Source organism: Schistocerca serialis, chromosome 5 (assembly GCF_023864345.2).
Source record: "Schistocerca serialis cubense isolate TAMUIC-IGC-003099 chromosome 5, iqSchSeri2.2, whole genome shotgun sequence".
Lineage (NCBI taxonomy): Eukaryota > Metazoa > Arthropoda > Insecta > Orthoptera > Acrididae > Schistocerca > Schistocerca serialis.
This window is the reverse complement of record NC_064642.1, coordinates 504494578-504515943: the sequence shown is the minus strand read 5'-3', so window position 1 is coordinate 504515943 and position 21366 is coordinate 504494578. Positions and strand designations below refer to the sequence as shown.

Here is a 21366-nt window from a genome sequence, read left to right as displayed (position 1 = left end):
TGCTAACAGATGGCGCTGTACGCTGAACAGCTCATATCAGCATACATAAGTGAAATAATTGTATGAAAACAATCTTTGCAAACAATCACATCACAATGTTTTCAAAATGTTAACCATTGGCACTACAGAGGTGGCGCAAACGAAGAATGAAATTCGCCATGACATTTCGTAGTGTCTCAACCGAAATGGATTCACATGCCACAGAGATCGCCGATTCAAGCTCATCCAGCGTAGCGGGATGCTTTGGGTAGACCATGTCTTTCACTGTACCACACAAAAAAAAGTCACATGGAGTCAAATCCGGCGAATATGGAGGCTAATCCATGCCTGCACCAGTAAATTTGGGATATTCCAAAGCATTGACTCGATTCCCGAGGTATTCCTCAAGAAAGCGAAACACTTGTTCGGTCCGATGTGGTCGGGCTCCATTTTGCATAAACCACTCAGTACCTGGTCGATCCTCTAACGCTTGCTGTGTGACGACAAATTGTTCCAAAATAGTAACGTAACGTGCACCAGTGACCGTTTCTCGAATGAAAAACGGGCCAATAATGCCTCTGCTGCATACTGCAGCCCACACAGTAACTTTAGCAGAATACAGGGGTTTCGCTTCACACCAATATGGCTTTTCGGAACCCCAAAATCGCCAGTTCTGCTTATTCACGTATCCATTCAGGTGGAAGTGTGCTTCATCTGTAAACTAGATGCAGCCAACATCAAATCCTTCACTATCAATCATTGTGAGCATCTGATTAGCAAAGGCATCCCTTTGTTGCACAGCTCGTACGGGTATGGCCTGGTGCGTTTGGATTTTGAATGGAAACATGTGTAGGCTCTTTCTCAGTATTTTCTGCGTGCTGGAACGCTTCAAACCAGTCTGAGATGCAATTCTACGGACGGATGACATTGGATTTCGCTGAATAATTCCAGAAACTGCGGCTATATTTTCAGGCGTAACTGCGGTTTGCTTGCGGCCAACATGCTCCACTAGATCATCAGTTACGCTGCCTGTTCGTTGAAATTTTGCGAAGAGCGTACGAATGGTTTTCGCATCAGGTCCTTTTGGAACATTAAATCGTGCTTGAAAACTTCGCCTTGTTGCCGTAGGACTCTCTTCTAACCTGTGGTACTCTAGCACCAGAAAAACGCGTTGTTCATTGGAGTACATGGTTTTAATCTCTTCCTTCGGTACGCTAACCTCCTTTCACGTTTCAATAGTGGAACTGATCGTTCTGGAGGTGGAGGCCCTCCACGCCCACACCGGCATGATGGCCAACACAAAAGGTCTACTGCCATCTCTGCATAAGGGTTAGTATTCACTAAAGTGAGGTGCCGCAGGATGTGGGTACTGCGATGTTTGCGTACTTCTGGTTAGGATTATCCATTAATACGCGCTCATCTGGAGATAGATTGGTCGAAATCTGACGAAGGGTAGCGGTTTGAAGGGCAGAGGAAATAAAGTGCCAAGGCAAGGGCCAAGGGAAAAAAACCTCTGCGAAAGTTAGGTCGGGCGGCAAGAGCAGTAGCGGTTGTCTTGCTGCCTGCGATAGGTTGTGTAAGGATAGGCTTTGTTAGTAGTGGGTATCATGCATGTCGATACCTTGACGTTGTGCGTTTGTGCTGCTCGGCGGCTGGCGCTGGGTGCTGGTACAGAGTCCTCGTTCAGCGTCAGCAACCTGCAACAGTTAGGTTTGTTATCGGTCTTGTGTCCGATAGCTCATATACCGGAGGCACAGTGTGAGGGAATGTTGGCAGATTGTTTTTGCGTCTGTGGGCGAGTTCGTCGGTGTCCCTGCTGTGGCCTGTTGGTCGGCACTAATAGCAGCTGGTAGTTGCCAGTCAGTGTTGCTGATATGCAGGGGCTTGCCGACGTTTGTCGCTGTTTGCGTATGTTAGTTAACCATAGGTGGCTATGCCCTAGCTAGCAGTGTCTTTGGCCGCTTGTGTTTCCACCCGTGGTTGTGATCGTTCTGGGCTTCGGATCACTATTTATACTAGGTATTACGTATGGCGATTACAGCGCCATCTGTTAGCAGCTTTTGTAACTATTATTTCAAACTGCTGTATAAACTTCTTACAGCTTTCACAATAAACATACCGTTTACTGCATTCCTCTATCGATCTTTGTTTTCGAGATATTTAATTTTAAAATCAGGGAGTCCTTTTCTGAACATCCTGTAAAACGAGAGTTATCTTATTTGTCAGCAGTGAGAGGTGCAGACAGCAGTCATCGCAGCTTACAGTATTGTGCGCTACAGCTCTTGCGAGCCCCATATTTCCTCCACAACAGTACACTTCACTGCATTTCACACGCGACAGCCTCGACCGTACCTAGCAACATTCTAAAGGATAATTATTCAAGTTGAGTAGGCGCGGCTCTCAGCCATTCTGCCCAGTCAATAACAATCTTAAACTTTGTACAGAAATTTCATTAGCGAATCCTATCCTTAAGAGGTAGCTTCACATTCCGAAAAGAACCAGGAAATAACGTGTTAAGTTTGAACTAAAAGTGCCATTGTGATTTCTCAGAATTTTAGAAAAATAAATAATAATTTTCGTTAATTTCATGTTTTTCGTACACTATATAGCACTACTCCAGTACCCAAGTATCCCACTAGTTACGTAAGAAATGTTGTGAATTTTTGTGTCATTTCCTTACAGCGGACGACTCCAGAAGATATTTATTGCTGAAAGCTTTTCAGGCATTTCTCTTTAGAACGTTAGGATCGTCTGTCTGACTTGGGGGTGGGGGTGGAAATTGCATCTCGCAGGAGCCACAGGGTAAAGGGTACATCTCAGATTAATCCATTGCGCAGAATAACAAACCCCACACGTCATCACAGAATATATACATTATTTCATTGTCTTTCACAGTACTCGTCCCTTGCATAACCTCAGGCAGCCAGAAACTTGTGTTGGTCGTCGGACTCTGAACCAGCATTGAACTTTGAACTAGTGTTTTTATTATAACACCGGGAAATGAATCACCGCTCCAACTCCTCGGGTCCTTTTTCTCGGAGCACGTGGTACGTCTTCGAACTCTGTGTACGCGTGATGCTTTCAGCGAACGAGTTCCGGACGTCACTGGTCCCAAGCAGCAGACGTGAGATCGGCGACGGAGCGGCGCCGTCCCCGCCGACTCAGCCGGGCCAGTGGCAGTGGATTAGCGCCGGTCCCGCGGGCAAAGCGAGGCGCAGCGCGCGCCGCCAATTTCCGCAGCCTGCGGCGGCGGCGGCGGCGGCGCCTAATCGCATCCCGCGCCATCGGCCGGCCGTCCGCCTCGCGCAGAGCGCACAGCGCCGCGGGCCGCCGGCCTTATTGAATTTTTTAAAGTCAGTGGCGGCGGCCGCATATGCCGGTGCAGCCCAAACAATGGGCAAATTGCCGTTTAGCGGGGGGACCGCAAATCGCATCACGCCGTCGAATCCTTTGATGTAAACGCCAGCGTTTGAGCATTTAAATTGTTTGCTGCAGAGTCAGGAGGCCTTCATTAAAGTGTCCTCCGCCATTTAGGCACGCACCTTTTATCTGTGCGCCCGCCGTCAGCTCTGCGTCTCATCTGCGATACAATTAAAGGAAGACCTCCCGAACCTAGCGCTCCCCCCCAATCGCATGTCCAGAGCCCCAGACTTCACCACGCCTTGTAAATTAAAGTTCGGTACTCGGCAGGGCAATTCAAAATGAATATAGGAATTACAAACGGCTGTAACTATTGCATAGCGCCAACAATAGAACACAATATAGCAATCATATAAACCGCTCACTTGACGAAAGGTCTGTTCCTAAAGACTGAAAAGTAGCACAGGTCACACCAATATTCAAGAAAGGAAAAAGGAGTAACCCATTGAATTACAGACCCATATCACAGACCTCAATTTCCAGTAGGATATTGGATCATATACTGTACTCGAACATTATGAATCACCTTGAAAAAAATGGCTTACTGATACATAACCAACACGGATTCAGAAAATATCGTTCTTGTGCAACGTAGCTAGTTCTTTATTCGCATGAAGTAATGAGTGCTGTCGACAAGGGATCTCAGATCGATTCCATATTCCTAGATTTCCAGAAAGCTTTTGATACCGTTCCCCACAAGCGACTACTAATCAAATTGCGTGCATATGGAGTAACGTCTCAGTTGTCTTGAAACATCCCCTTAGAAAAAATTATATTTTGGTGTGCTGGAAAACCTCTACGTTATTTGATTTTCAAACAGCTGAGCAGAACTGAACGTACTCAGACACTTCGCTCTTTATTTATTCTGATCAACACTAAGCTCACACAAAATATTTTTAGCGCAACGCAATCTGACTTTCAGTAATCCCTACAAAACAATGGTCCTGACTAACAACAACCTATACCTTTCATGAATCACTTACCTCACAAAAATCTTCGTTACTCGAACTACTGCAATACAGAGAGCGCCAATACTGCCAGCTAAATAAAAGATTCTAACTACTGAAGCCACTAACTACTGATAGGCATAGTTATCAAATGAAAGATTTTGATAGAGAACAAACAATGTATTTACCTTATAGTGTTCAAAAGTCATCATATATATATCAGTTCATGATATCCAGTATTACAAATTTACTCTTTCTGATGGACACACGTCCAGATCGTCCGCTCTCAAAATTCTGCCATCTCTCTCCCCACAACCACCAACTGCGCAACGCTACGCGCTGTTCACATCCAACAGCCCAACACTACAATAGCAAATATTCCAACAATACCAACCAGCCACATATAGCACACAGCACAGCCAGTAATTTTCATACACTGCTACGTGACGTTACCAACATAAAAACCTAAACAGCCTACTTACAGTGTGACTCAGTTGTGTAATTTCCTCTCAGAGAGGTCACAGTTCGTAGTGTTCGTAGTGTTGTTCAAATGGTTCAAATGGCTCTGAGCACTATGGGACTCAACCGCTGTGGTCATCAGTCCCCTAGAACTTAGAACTACTTAAACCTAACTAACCTAAGGACACCACACACATCCATGCCCGAGGCAAGATTCGAACCTGCGACCGTAGCAGTCGCACGGTTCCGGACTGCGCGCCTAGAACCGCGAGACCACCGCGGCCGGCCGTAGTGTTGTTGTTGTTATGGTCTTCAGTCCTGAGACTGCTTTGATGCAGCTCTCCATGCTACCCTATCCTGTGCAAGCTTCTTCATCTCGTGACAGACGGTAAATCATCGAGTTGAACACGAGTGATATCTGGCGTTCCGCCAGGTAGCGTCATAGGCCCTCTGCTGTTCCTGATTTACATAAATTATCTAGGTGATAATCTGAGCAGCCCCCTTAGATCGTTTGCAGATGACGCTGAAATTTACCGTCTAGTAAAATCATCAGACTATCAATTCCAATTACAAAATAATCTAGAGAGAATTTCTGTATGGTGCGAAAAGTGGTAATTGGCACTAAACAAAGCAAAGTGCGAGGTCATCCACATGGGTACTAAAAGAAATCCGATAAATTTTGGGTATACGGTAAATTGCACAAACCTATGGGCTGTCAATTCACTAAATACCTAGGAGTTACAACTACGAGCAACTTAAATTGGAAAGACCACATACATAAAACTGTGGGGAAGGCGAAACAAAGACTGCGGTTTGCTGGCAGAACACTTAGAAGATGCAACAAACCCACTAGAGAGACAGCCTACATTATACTTGTCCGTCCTCCACTGGAATTTTGCTGCGCGGTATGGGATCTTTACCAGGTAGGATTGACGGAGGACATCGAAAAAGTGCAAAGAAGGGCAATTCGTTTCGTGTTATCGTGCAATAGGGGAGAGAGTTTCGCTGATATGATACGCGAGTTGGGGTGGCAGTCACTGAAACAAAGGTGGTTTTCTTTGCGGGGAGATCTACTTACGAAATTTCTATCACCGAATGCGAAAATATTATGTTGACACCTACCTACGTAGGGAGAAATGATCATAGCAATAAAATAAGAGAAATCAGAGCTCGAACGAAAATATTTAAGTGTTCCTTTTTCCCAAGCGCCATTAGAAAGTGGAATGGTAGAGAAGTAGTATGAAAATGGTTCGATGAACCTTCTTCCAGGCACTTAAGTGTGAATTGCAGAGTAACCATATAGATGTAGATGTAGATGTAGAATTACAGAGAATACCACAGAGAGATCAAAATTTCGGTCATGTTGCAAGCGTAGTGAATAGGAACTGAATCAACATCTTCCAGACCTTTGGTAAAGTCGTAATGTACATGATTCGCTCTGCTCTGCCCTTGGCCACCTAAGATCGCCGGACCTGACCCCCACACACTACTTCTTATGGTGTTACGTGAAAGCCTTTGCATATGTGCCTCCAGTGCAAAAAAAAAAAATAAATAAATAAATAAATAAAAGTGCACTTCTAACACTTTTGCGTCGGTGACTCCATGTATGAACGGATACAAAGAAGGAAAGCGCGAATGGTCACAGGTTCTATTGTCCCGTCGGAGAGTGTCGTGAAGGTGCTGAAAGAACAGACGCTTGAATATGAGTATAGACACAAACTATTCCATGAAAAACCACTTAGAAAGTTCTGAGGGGTTGTAGAGGGTGTCTTTAGCAACAAATCAAGTATAGCAACCCGTGTCCGGAGACATCATCCAACGACGCTACAGAGCGTCGAAGTTGAAGGCGGCCACTGCTTCGCCAGCAAACGTGACTTTCTACGTTGACAGGCCGTAGAGGGAACCTCTCACAATGATGTTTGTTATCCGGTGACTGTGACTGCAAAAATCGGGCGTATGAGTACCGCTTTTTCTAAGCCAAAATCACACAAAACAGCAGTTGGCCATATACGCAGCTCTGCTTACTCGTTATTAATTGGCTCGTCAACAACGCCGACCAATCCTGTCCCGCATCATTGCTTCTGACGATAAATGTCGTCTTTACGCTAACATAAGAAAAAGAACGGAATGGTTGAGTCCAAACAAAGCACCAACTTACCGTACAAAGACGTGCGCGCATCCACAAAAGGTAATGTTATGCATCTGGTGGAACAGCGACGGTGTGGTGTACTACGAATTGCTTCCAAGAGGTCTATCACTCCTGACATTTATTATCAAGAACTGAGATGTCTTCCAGACACAATCGTCTCCTAAGAGTCGTCAGGAGCATTTTCTCTGGTGTTCTGATAGATATTTGCAATTTTCTTTTTATATTATATAGCTGTAGTCACGCTAAGCTCGTCACATCATTCATGCGACGGCCAGTGTCAAAGAAAGCGTCTGTTTGTTTCCCATTACGAACAACACAATTATTTTTAAATTGAAATTTTACGTATACATTCGATAGAGCGCTCCCGAATCAGTCTAGTTCGATATCCGTTTTATCAACAGGGGCAGTAAAAGACAAAGAGTAAACAACAATCCACCAGCGAGTCAGTAGCGCTGCTGCAGGGTGGTAGCTGTCAGCGTGGGACAGGTCAGTGCTGTCGCTGCTACAGCACCGGTTATTCTTCGAGTTCTACTGTCCCTCTTTACACATGTCGATAAAACGAAAATCGCACTAGACTAATCTGGGACTGCGCTATCGAATGCGCACGTAAGGTTCTCCCTTCAAAGTCGTTTTGTTTGTAACGGGCAACAAACCGATGCTTTCCGTCAACAATGCGTGTTGCATGAAAGATGTGTTGTGCAGTATTTGCTTGGACTGACTCTAGCTACACAATGCAAAACCGAATTTGCAAACATCTGCTGAAACAGAACGGAAAATGCGCCTGACGACTCTTAGAAGAGACATCCTGTATAACAAATTAATGCTTCATTTTGATAAGCGTGTATTCAGATAATCGCATAATTATATTCAGAATTCGAAATCAAATGGGTGTGACCAAATCAGTCTCCTGTGGTTAGTAAGAGACGGCTCACATTGTTCCGGCCGCATGTGTTCACCGACTTATTTCGACGACTTTGTTAACTGATAATTTACACATCCATTCTCATAAGGACATAAAACCATTTTTATACATGTAAAAATGCAAATGAAATGGTTACCATGTCAAGCAAAGCTCTTAGCATAACATGTTCTTTCATGCAAGATCACTGGAGGTTAAACACCGCCCATGTGTCACCACAAAGTTTGTAACAATTTGATCTCAAGAGACAGAATAGCCGGCCGCGGTGGCCGAGCGGTTCTAGGCGCTTCATTCCGGAACTGTGCGACTGCTACGGTCGCAGGTTCGAATCCTGCCTCGGGCATCGATGTGTGTGATTTCCTTAGGTTAGTTAGGTTTAAGTAGTTCTAAGTTCTAGGGGACTGATGACCTCAGCTGTTAAGTCCCATAGTGCTCAGAGCCATTTGAACCATTTGAGACAGAATAAATTTAAACAGTTACCGAACTCGCACGTGACTACGGGTGATGACTTTAAACCAGCATTTACTAATTTGAAGCAACACATCGTCAGAGATATCACAGTGAAAGTACACACACCATGAAGTTGCTTGGCTTTTACAATCCTAGATTACAGCCAATTTGCGACAAATGAAACCACGGCAACTCAAGTTCACAATGAGTTGAATTCTATTTCAAAATACATGATTTAATCTGACTTGTGAGGATTAACAATCCTGTGATTATGTGGTCCACTCACGTCACATCATGAGAGCCTCAGTAGGGCAAAGCAAACTTATCGAAATGTTTCGCGTTACCATCCTTCCTTTTGTTTTGATTAGTTTACGGAAATTAACCGAAGCTGTTGTGCTTCCGCCAGATTGGCCGAGAGCACTAATGCGCTGCTTCCTGGACTCGCGTAGGCGCGCCAGCCCCGGATCGAATCCGCACAATGGATTAACGACTAGGGCCAGGTGCCAGCCAGCCTGGATGTGGTTTTTAGGCGGTTTTCCACATCCCACTAAGAGAATACTGGGCTAGTCCTCCATGTCCCACCTCAGTTACCCGACTCGCAGACATTTGAAAACGTTCACACTATTTCATGGCTTACACTAGACACAGACAGCTGGGGTACACTAATTCCGTACCAGGGGATACGGGGTGGCGACAGGAAGGGCATCCAGCCACCCTCTGACACTATCATTGCCAAATCCATAGTAACAGGGCCGACTCCGCATTGAAGTGGGACAAAGGCCCAAGGAAATGGTGATGAACATAAGGTGTTGTGAAGTGTGACGTGACAATGTGTATACAGAACCCTACCAATGGAGCTGAGTCAGTCATTCAGGTGTTAGTAGAAACAAACAAAACCTTTCAAAGAAGGAGATAGAAAGAGAACCACAGACAGAAATATGCATACAAATGTAGTGATACTCGGTTGCAGAGCTGCGATACTTGAGACAGAGATATGTCAAATATGTGCGGCAATAATTGACTGCTGCAAGGTATCATACGTAAACATGATATACTTCCTAATAGGAAAGGTTGAAGAAGAGGAGCCAACTTTCAGTAGTCGACAAAGTGAATAAACTTGACGAGCCTCATTTGGGGAGCAGCGTCGATGCTAGACGACATAAGCTTGTTAACAACTAACGGAAATCGATGTCATTATCGATGATCAAATCATGCGGTACAACGAGGAATGCCTGGGAATATCGGTAGGTATCATGGAAACTGAATAGCTGTCGTCTTCATCAGCAGCATCACCAGCTGTACCTGAATAAAGGCCTTCTGGTGACTTTTCCATGAATTGCGGTCTTCAGCGATACACATCCTTGCGCCTTTCTATCTAACAGGGCGGTAATATCGACTATAGATTTGTTTATGGAAATTAATCCATGGTGTTGTGAATTGACAATGTGTGTATATAACCCTACCAATGGAGCTTAGTCAGTCATTCAGGTGTTAGAAGAAACGAACAACTGTTTTTCTGAGTCCAATGTGAGCACTCATCCATGCGAGATGATTATGCGAATCAGGCCGGTAAAGAAAAAAAAAAGGTTTTCAAAGGTGTATCAGTCTCTGTACACTTATTTGGCTAAAAATCGCATTCCTGAGCACAGGGTAAGCAACGGTGTGATGTTAATTCCAAGACTGTGTCCCTACACGTGGATCACATAACAAAGGTGTTGTGCCCAAGAAGTAAGAAACAAACCGGAAATAATATCGGGGAAGAAAGTGAGCTCTAGAAGCAGTAATATAATTTTTTTGAGCATGGCCATTTTCGGCCTGATTGGAAGAGACCTCAACTGCGGAAAACCATTACAGCCCGAGATATCTCTTTCGCCAGTTTTCAACACAACATTCGCATCATATTGAAGTTAAAAGCCAGCTTCAAACGATCAAAACCAGCATCCTTACTACACGAATTTAAATCCGGCTACAAGAGTACATCTATTTTGATATCTAAATACACAGGCTGCTCGCAAGCCAACGTCCGCTGCACGGCGGAAGGTACCTTGTGTCACTACGTTTTCTCTTTCCTCTTCCCTTGTAAATGGAGCGAGGGAAAAATGTCTGTCTGTATGCCTCCGTTCGAGCTCCAGTTTCTGTTATCTTGTCTCAGCCTTCCTTGCACAAACTGTACATTGCTCGCAGAATAATCAAGCTGCAATCAGCCGTAAATGCCGGGTCTCTAAAATTTCTCAATTCCTCCGTCTCTCCAGGGATTCCCACTTGTGTTCGCGAAGCACCTCCGTAATACTCCAGTGTCGTTCAAATACCGGTTCTGTACGGCTTCAATGTCTTCCTTTAAGCTGATCTGCAGGCCGCCCCGGGTAGCTGAGTGGTCAGTTGGCCTTTGGCTGTGCTGCGGTGAGGACGCGCTGTTTGTGTTCCTGCCGCGGAGCGAGCGCTCGTGTTGTTTACATCGTACTCGGCCGTTGCGCGCGTGTCGTACTCAGCATATAGATCACTATGGCGCACCTATACAGAAAATCGACGCTCAAATTTACGTTCCGCAACGAATTTGCATGACCCAAAGCACTCGAAGTCGAACGATTTCTACGAGAAGAAATTAAAATCCCAGCGACCGACATTCTCGGCATTCACTTGTCCACCGTGAGTAGTATGGTATATGTCAAGATCATCAACGACGCAACATGTGAACGGATCCTTCGGGAAACAAAACAAGGCCTCCGTTTCTGCCATGCTGATGGCAATGTGGGGACTGTGCACGTCGATTATTCTGGCATGGGACTTCGCACTATCAGACTTTTCGAACTTCCTTTCGCACTACCGGCGGAGGACGTCGTGACAGCGCTGCGCCCCTACGGCACGGTGCATGATCATATTGCGGAAAAATGGACGAAATTCCAGACATATCCTGTGCTGAACGGAGTCCGCCAGGTCCGAATAGAACTTAAAAGACATGTACTTTCATATCTGAATATCAGTGGTTGCCGTGCCATCGTCATCTACGACGGGCAACCGAAGACCTGCTCTGGTCGTGGGAAGGAGGGACACCTCAGATCCGAATGTATCCAACCAACGTCGAATCACTCGACTGCCGCCGGCTGCCGCGGATCCGCCGTCGCAGCCGACGCTGCTTCCCGTGACTTATGCAGCAGCCCTCACGACAGCTACCACATCACCACGACAGCCGATATCCACTGTTGGGTCGCGGCTCCATTCTCCAATACAGGGCGATGACGACACACCCGTGCCACAAGCTACGGATTCAACCCCGATGCAGCCGCCCCCGTCGACGGATAACAAGATACATGACGATAGCATGGCCGTAGACGCGCTTATTGTGCCTACGGCTGCCTTTGTGCCGGAACGTCGTGAATCTTTGCCATCGTCTGACACAGAAGGACACACCAGGAAGCAACGCTCTCCGAAGCGACGGAAGCGGAGGCGTAGAGCAACTTTCGAACGGGATGCGACACAGCCTCCAGAGGACGACGACTCCACCTTCAATGACGACGCTACCACAGAGGCAGCCGCCATTTACTGCAGTGTGGCACCACCGAACGGAACTGAGGACAAACCACACGTATCTACAGTGGCAAAATCGGATGGTTGGTTGGTTGGTTTGTTGGGCGAATGAGACCAGACAGCGAGGTCATCAGTCTCATCAGATTAGGGAAGGATGGGGAAGGAAGTCGGCCGTGCCCTTTGAAAGGAACCATCCCGGCATTTGCCTGGAGCGAGTTAGGGAAATCACGGAAAACCTAAATCAGGATGGCCGGACGCGGGATTGAACCGTCGTCCTCCCGAATGCGAGTCCAGTGTCTAACCACTGCGCCACCTCGCTCGGTAAAATCGGATGCCGATACGCAGGACAGACGCTGCCCACCACCTTCTGGAGTGCAAGCACCCATGCCGTCTCCTGAGGAAGCTAGGGAAACCGATCTGGCTTTGAGTTCCCCGACGTGGGCGGATGACCACGACGACGACGGCACCATGCAAGTTACGTCAACAGGGCCCACGCCCTTGGCGCCGGCTCTCTAGGAAGGACTACAGGTGAGGTTTGGGGGGATGCGGAGGTGTCACTACAGTCAGAAGCGTCATAGGTAATTCCAGTCTTAATGGATAACTTAGCACTTGCGGTTCGGCAACAAGCTTATCGTATCGCCACGCTTAACCTCAACACGATACGAACGGCAGTGAAGATCCAGTTGCTGCGTGAGATGCTTGACATTTCCCTGTTGTAAGATCACTGTTCTACTCGGAGGATATCGCCCCCCCCCCCCCCTCTTTTATCGGTCGCTTCGATCAATATATCTTCGGCGGCGACTTTAACTGTGTGCTCCACTCCAAAGACCAAGTCCCTCATTTCTCGACTTGTCAAGAACTTCGGCTCCTGGTTCGTGATATGCTTCTCACCGACACGTGGGAGACAGTGTACGGTGACCGTCCCGGGCCGACATATCTTACTAGTCACTCAGCCAGTCGCCTAGACCGTATTTATGTCTCACGAGCTCTAGCGCCGGGAGTATTGGACGCCGAACTTTGGCCGCTTGCCTTCTCCGATCATAGCGCTTTCATATGCACACTCACTCTACAGCAGCAGCGGATATGGCGCAGCCGAGGACCCTGGAAGCTGAATGTGGCACATCTTCGAGCCCCGGAATGCCGTCAGATTATCACCAACACATGGATGGATTGCGAACGTCGTCTTCCCCGATACCCTTCGACTCTAGCATGGTGGGTGGAATGTGCAAAACCAGCGTTTCGGCGTGTGATAACACAGTTCGGAAAAGATATCGGAGCGTGGCATCGTCACACATTGGACTTTTATGACACGCTGCTCCGCGAACTCGCCAGCCAACCACCATCCCCAAACCGACAAATGGAAAGCCGCCGAATTAAAGATAAAATATTGTCGCTTACGAGGAAACGTTTGGAGGGGGTCGTCGTGCGATCGCGACGTCAAGACCGACCGGAAGGAGAAAACCCGTCTATGCATCACATCGTGCTCGACAGCTGCCGACGCCGACAGCAGCTGATCACGGACCTCATATTGCCAGGTGGTAGGGTCGTAATGACTCAGGTGGCGGTTACAGAAGCCTTTGCAGATCACTATCGCCGGTTTTACGACGAGGTGAATACAGAGGAAGCGGACGAGCACGACATACTGCAGCACGTGTCACACACACTCGATAATGTAGCAGCGGCGACGCTGTTAGCTGGACTTGCACGGGACGACATCGAGGACGCGCTTAACAAGGGAGCACTCAACAAATCTCCCGGGCCAGACGGACTGCCGCTCGAGTTTTATCGGACTTTCCGCGATCTAATGATGCCCCGATGGATCATCATGTACCAAGAACTGATGACCCCCGGTTCCCACGTCCCACCTGGATTCGTGGAAGGTCTCCTCATACCGATACACAAGCCTTCCAGAGGTCGGACGGTCGAGGACTACAGGCCACTTACAATGCTCAACCCGGACTATAAAATCTTCGCCCGACTACTCGCCAGCCGCATAAAGAAGGTTCTGCCCCTACTCCTCTCCATGGAGCAAACGACACAGGGCCGAGTGACCAACATGCAAACGGCAACCAGCGAATGCAGGGATTTATTAGCCATCGCCACATCCTGTCGCCTTCGAGCTGCTCTGTTCTCCATTGATTTCGACCACGCCTTCGACAGAGTTCACCACAAGTTCCTTCTGTCCGTTATGGCCCGCATGGGCTTCCCGCCTGACTTTCTCGACATCTTTCAGCGCCTTTTCCGTGGAGCTGCATCCCGTGTACTGGTGAATGGGCGGATTGCGGGTCCCTTTCCGATCCGACGGTCAGTTCGCCAAGGATGCCCACTCTCCATGATCCTTTACGCGATCGCACTCGAACCACTTGTCGGCGGGTTGAAAAACAGTCTCTCGGGCATGTCACTGAGGGATCACATATTTCACTGCAGGATATATGCTGATGACCTTCTGTTACTTGTCCGATCTGGTGACGAGGTACGCTCGGTGATACAATGGATCAATCGCTATGGATTGGCAGCGGGCAGCCTCATGAATGTGGCCAAGTCGGCAGCGATGCCCATTGGGAGAGGTCTACAGGAGGACGCTTTAGCCCCACTCCCACTAGTCAAAAAGATCCGGTTCTTGGGCGTAACATTTACACAGGATGTGCGCCGCACGGCTGCCATGAACTATGCACGATTACTACAGGCAATACGCACAGAAGTTCGCCGGAACCTACTTCGACGGATGGACCTCCAACAGCGTGTGGAATACCTCAACCTTCACGTGGCGGCTAAGGTGATCCACATGGCTCAGGTCCTACCGATATCGACAGCGATGGCACACAGACTGCAAGCAGCGTTTGGATATTACCTTACCGCCGGACACCTATTCAAAGTCCGCTACGAAACACTCACCCTCCCTCCGCGTGATGGCGGACTGGGACTTATAAATGTACGAGCGAGAGCTACAGCGTTATACCTGTGCACAATGATGAAATTATGGACCAACAAAGATGCTTCCCTTACGGGACGTCTGTTAGAGGAATTGCTGCCGGCGTCTCTTCTGCCATCTGTCACGATTGCGCACATTACACCCTCACTCTCGTACCTATCGGCATTTATTCTTGAGTATAGTTACGTGCACCCAGACCTCCCCAACACTCGCACTCCCAAGACGAGAGACGTTTACAGGCTCCTGCTAAGGTCCATCCCTCGCAATGTGATTGAGAGGAAAAGCCCGACCACCCTATGGCCTGCAGTGTGGAGAGCGGTCCAGAAGCCGTTCCTCCCCACGCGGGTACGAGCCGCGTGGTACCAGGTGGTGAACGGGAAGTTTCTAACACGACAAAGGCTGCACGCTATTGGGATGACGGATTCCCCCCTTTGCCCACGTTGCCACCTCGTGGATACTGACGAACACCGTTTAACATGTGGATCGGCGTTAGAGGTATGGCTGCTAGTGCAGAAGATTCTCTCCTGCTACCTACGTATCGCGCCTCGCACAATTGAGCCACGGCTCCTCCTTTGTCCAGAGGATACTTATTTCCCACCTGCGAAGACTCATGCTCTCACATGATTTAAAGTCATGTCCATATACTACCTCTTTCGAGATGATGAGAAGATGGTACTTGATTACTGGAAATTTCTCTAGGACAGTCATAGCACACTTGAGTGTACACCGCGATACCGACAACTATTTGCGAACTATTTGCGCAGTGTCTTCGATAACCCCCCTCACAGTTGGGGAGTACCCGGCAGAGGATGACCGCCGTCATGGAGCTCCACACGCTGCGAAATGTTTTATCGATTTGGAACATGGAATCTGTACGCAGATGAGCCACGCTCATGGAATAGCGTGCGGGATTTGGTTACATTTTTCTTTCTTTAATATCTATCATCATACTATTAGTTTCGAATTCTATTTCATAGTTTAGAAGGAACGTTTGTTCTGTTGTTGCTACAGATGTACATTCTACTTTTGTTTGTCGTAACTGAAAGACGCCTTTTTCCATAAAGGAAAAACAAAAAATAAAAAAAGTAGAAAAAGATAGTAGAGCACTTGCCCGAAAAAGAAAAAGAAAAGTGGCTAGCGTTGCTGCCTCTGGATCACGCGGTCCCAGGTTCGATTCCCGGCGTGGTTTTGGATTTTCTCTGTCCGGGTACTTTCTGTTTGTGTTGTCCTCATCATTTCATCATCGTCATTCGTGACAGTAGCTAGATTGGACTAAAATAATAAAAAAAAGTTGTCAGCGTGACGGAATGTCAATCCTAAGGGCCTGGGTTCGATTCCCGGCTGCGTCGGAGATTTTCTCCGCTCAGGGACTGGGTGTTGTGTTGTCCTAATCATCATCATTTCATCCCTGTCGACGCGCAAGTCGCCGAAGTGGCGTCAAATCGAAAGACTTCCACCAGGCGAGCGGTCTACCCGACGGGAGGCCCTCGTCACACGCCATTATTATTATTTGTCTGATCTGTTGGTGATCGCAGCACTAGAGCAGTACTCAAGATAGGGTCGCACTAGTGTTCTATAAGCTTCCTCCTTTATAGATGAGCTACACTTCGCTAAAATTCTTGCAATAAACCGAAGTCGGCCATTTTTCTTCTCTACTACAATCGTTTACGTGCTTGTTACATTTCGTATCGCTTTGCAACGCTATGTCTAGATATTTAACCTAAGTGATTGTGTAAAAAAACACATCACTAACACTGTATCGTGGACCTTGATAAAGTTTCTGTAGTATTTTATACACTGGCTCGAAACGCAGGCATCTCTCTCCTGTCGCGTTGATTTCCATTCATAGTCTTATCTTAGCACTTAGTAATGACCTAAAGTCGGGAACGGTAGCGCCAAATAAATAACGTTATTGCAACGGGAGATGACTTTATTGCTTCGTCCTTCCATATATGCGGAGAGCTCTGACGCACAGTTCACCGAGACTGTAAAATAATACCGCTGAACGAAAGTTAAAATGCGTCATGTGCGCAATAGCTAATCATTACCCACATTATGATAGATCACTGTTCCAAAATGAAATATAACAGTGAAAGGTTTCGTCCTAGGAGTAAGACAGAGGAACGTAATACATCGCAAGCTTCCAGAGCAAATATTTACTATCTGTTCACCTTCTTACCCTTTCCTGCTGTTATGTTGCAAATGGTTCAAATGGCTCTGAGCACTATGCGACTTAACTTCTGAGGTCATCAGTCGCCTAGAACTTAGAACTAATTAAACCGAACTAACCTAAGGACATCACACACATCCATGCCCGAGGCAGGATTCGAATCTGCGACCGTAGCGGTCGCTCGGCTCCAGACAGTAGCGCCTAGAACCGCACGGCCACTCCGGCCGGCTTGTTATGTTGCAATGGCAATATGTCTTCGTCTTCGTTCATTACGGGTATGCCACGCATACTCTATCTCACGTCATGTCAAGAAGGTGGAACTTTCTATGCACTATCTGCCTCTGTACTTTGCTTTTAGTATCTTCGTATTGTAGCAGTTTGGTACAGGATTTCTCAGGAAGAGATGTGACAGAAGCTACATCTAAATGGGTGAATGAAATTGACTGAAAAATCTCACAATGTATGTTGAAGTTTACTTGGCCTCCCAATTCAACCCGCGTTTGTTTTACCTCCCTATTAGGTAAATTAACACTCAACATAAAAAACTCAGGTCGCAGGTACGTAAAGTATATGCTATTGTTGTCGTCATCGTTGTTGTTGTTGTTGTTGTTGTTGTTGTTGTGCTCTTCAGTGCAAAGATTGGTTTCTCCAGCTCAAAGATTGGTTTACTGCAGCTCTCCATGATAGTCTATCCCGTGAGTCATTCCGTGTCAACTTACCTAGGCCTGCTTGCTCGACTATCACGGATAATACACGTCAATTTAAAAATAAGAACTACTTGCATTGAAACACGGACAACAGGTTGCTGCAGTGCAGCCCGTTGCCATGGTGTATTCCTCTACATATGTCTGTTATTTTCGGTTGTTGTTGTCGGACAATGGAAAATCAAACGTGATTTTCTAAATGCTTGAAAACAATCTCGTTCCAGCTGTGATTAGTTTGAACTCAGTTACGGAAAACAGATTTTTTAAAAGCCAATTGAATGTGCTGTATTTTTACAAAACAGAATTAAGTTTGAACTGATTTAGTAGAAACTTATAAAACAGTACGTGAATAATATTTTATATTGGAAACCTTTATGCTGCTAAGGTGTTGTGTTCAAAGTTTCATATTTATAATGCTTTTAATCAACGAGACATAAGAAACGGAAGTTAGAACTTTATTTCCAGTGAGATTTTTCCGGCTACTTCCCTCAGTTTATGTAGCATAGTTCCCATGTTGGAAATTAAACCCACGGTTCTTGGGTGTTTAAATTTCGTTGTTTCCAATCAGTTTGGTTTTGAAGCATCAACAGAAAACGGTATTTGTAAATGAAGTGTTGAATATACCCTATTTTCACATTATCACAAAAACCGTCATTTTTTCGACGAATATGTAGTTTAAGTGCTGTCTTTCTATTGCGCATTAAGTTTCTTGTTCAGCACGTGTTTACTCTGGCAACGGCCTTGCTGCAGTGGATACACCAGTTCCCGTCAGATCACCGAAGTTAAACGCTGCCGGGCGTGGCCGGCACCTGGTTGGGTGACCGTCCGGGCCGCCATGCGCTGTTGCCATTTTTCGGGGTCCTCTCAGGCTCTTGATGCCAATTGCGTAGCTACTCGACGGAACAGTAGCGATTCCGGTCGCAGAAAACCATCGTAACGACCAGGAGAGTGGTGTGCTGACCACACGCCCCTCCTATCCGCATTCTCCTCTGAGGATGACACGGCGGTCGGATGATTCCATTGGCCAACTTGTGGCCTGAAGACGGAGTGCTGTGCATGTGTTTCGTCTACGAGATACAAAAATCCGAAGTTTACGTTGCTTTTTCGTGTCGCGGTTTTCAACTTTGATTCAGATTATCTATCCTTGTTAGCCCGCGTTGAATAATCTAATACACTTTTCTGGCAGTCAAAACTACGATCTTTCTAATGAGCCCAGTTTGTTAAGTTACACAAAACGCAATTTTTTGCAAACTCAGGTCGGAAATACCGCATTTGTTCATCTTTTTTCAAATTTTCAACTCTGCACTTCATTTAATAAGTATTGGAAAGTGTTACATGAATAAAACTTCGTATTTGAGATCCTTGCGTTGCTGGGCTACTACGTACCACGTTTTAGTTTTGTCATACGTTTAGTCCCCGATATACAAGCAGCCAAACTATGAAATTTTTTCGGCCGCCGATTTTTTTCGGAAAACGTTGTCTAAAATTATCTGGCTGAATATGATTCGTAAAATTCTTTTCATAATTGTTATTAAGAGAATATAAAAGGTTGAGCAAGACGGCAAAATTTCATTTCTTCCAACAAAATATTGCCCGAGATATAGCAGCTCAAAGTTGCCGCAAATTCACGCTCGCTCTGCGCAAAGTCGCGCATGCAAAAAAGTGACTACGAGTATATCTCAGCCAGTATTGCTTCGGCGAAAGTTCGACCACACCAATGTTCATTGGAGATGGACGCATGTTCACACAGAATTTCATATAAAACCGTAATGATCGAACAGGAAAATGTTCCGAAATTAGGCGATTTGACAAGGAATAACTCCTGTGTCGACCTCTACTGCAGCATACGAGGGCATACAGAAAAGTAATGCCTCCGACAAACTTATTAAAATTCTACATTTTTTGCTTCATATTTGTATGTGTACTTCTCAAACGTTGTCATCCTGGTAGCAAATACATTTCTCCCAACGAGAGGTCTGTCACTGTAGAATGTTTGACTTTGTTAACGAACCGACAGCTTCATCTCTACTTGCACCGCGTCATCACTATCAAAGTGTAGTACTCTAAGGTGTTCATTAAGTCATTAAGTTAAGGAAAGCGCTGCTGCTATGGTCGCAGGTTCGGAAACAGCCGAAGATCGGATGGGGCCAAGTCAGGATTGTATGTTCACTACTGGCCATTAAAATTGCTACACCACGATGATGACGTGCTACAGACGCGAAATTTAACCGACAGGAAGAAGATGCTGTGATATGCAAATTATTAGCTTTTCAGAGCATTCACACAAGGATGGCGCCGGTGGCGACACCTACAACGTGCTGACATGAGCAAAAGTTTCCAGTCGATTTCTCATACACAAACAGCAGTTGACTGGCGTTGCCTGGTGAAACGTTGTTGTGATGCCTCGTGTAAGGAGGATAAATGCGTACCATCACGTTTCCGAGTTTGAAAAAGGTCGGATTGTAGCCTACTGCGACATTGCTGCTCGCGTTGGTCGAGATCCAATGACTGTTAGCAGAATATGGAATAGGTAGGTTCAGGAGGGTAACACGGAAAGCCGTGCTTGATCCCAACGGCCTCGTATCACTAGCAGTCGAGATGACAGGCATCTTATACGCATGGCTGTAACGGATCGTGCAGCCACGTCTCGATACCTGAGTCAACAGGTGGGGACGTTTTCAAGACAACAACCATCTGCACGAATAGTTCGACGACGTCTGCAGGAGCATAGACTATCAGCTCGGAGACCACGGCTGCGGTTATCCTTGGCGCTGCATCACAGACAGGAGAGCCTGCGATGTTGTACTCAACGACGAACCTGGGTGCACGAATGCCACAGCGTCATTTTTTCGGATGAATGCAGGTTCTGTTTACAGCATCATGATGGCCGCACCCCTGTTTGGCGACATCGTGGTGAACGCACATTGGAAGCGCGTATTCGTCATCGTCAGATGTGTTTACGACCCGTGGCTCTACCCTTCATTCGATCCTTGGGAAACCCTAAATTTCAGCAGGATAATGCACGACCGCAAGTCCTGTACGGGCCTTTCTGGATACAGAAAATGTTCGATGCTGCCCTGGCCAGCACAGTCTCCAGATCTCTTGTAACGCCGGAAATGCATATCCTCCTATTTCCATCTATTGTACTATTATTTTTTTTCCTTGTTTTGTTACCTCAAGATATGACATTTCTGTCTCTTTATATATTGTAATTGTTTTACTATTTGTATATATATATATATATATATATATATATATATATATATATATATATATATATATATATATATATATGCATTTATGTCGATGTATAAACGGTTTGTTTCGTAAATAGTATTTGTATTTTTACGCTGGGTCTTGCCTAGGGAAAACTGCTATCGAACGATTACATCGATGGGTCGTGTGAAGAATCAAAGTGTGTAGGATCTTTGGTAGTGTTAACTCTGCCGCGTGGAGCGCGGGCAGAACAGAGAGAGTCTGGCTGGAGTAGCGAGTGGAGCAGGTGTGTTGTGTGACGCTCCCGCGAGTTGCCGCGCTTTCGGGGTTTGGCAGCATGTAATTGCGCTCGACTCGCGATGATAGTTTCTGACATGGTGTCGCGGACGGGAAGCATTAGCTGGCGCACATCAAGAGCCCGTTTCGCCTGGTGACCGTGTCGAGAAGAAGGCGCGCCAACATCCAGCTTCTGCAACAGCGACGGCCGACAATGAGT

General features: G+C 46.5%; 1 pseudogene; it reads left to right on the top strand.

Moving 5' to 3' along the window:
- The first annotated feature begins 18385 nt into the window (after nucleotides 1–18385).
- LOC126483031 (5S ribosomal RNA) lies at nucleotides 18386–18503 on the top strand (annotated as a pseudogene).
- The last annotated feature ends 2863 nt before the right edge of the window (nucleotides 18504–21366 follow it).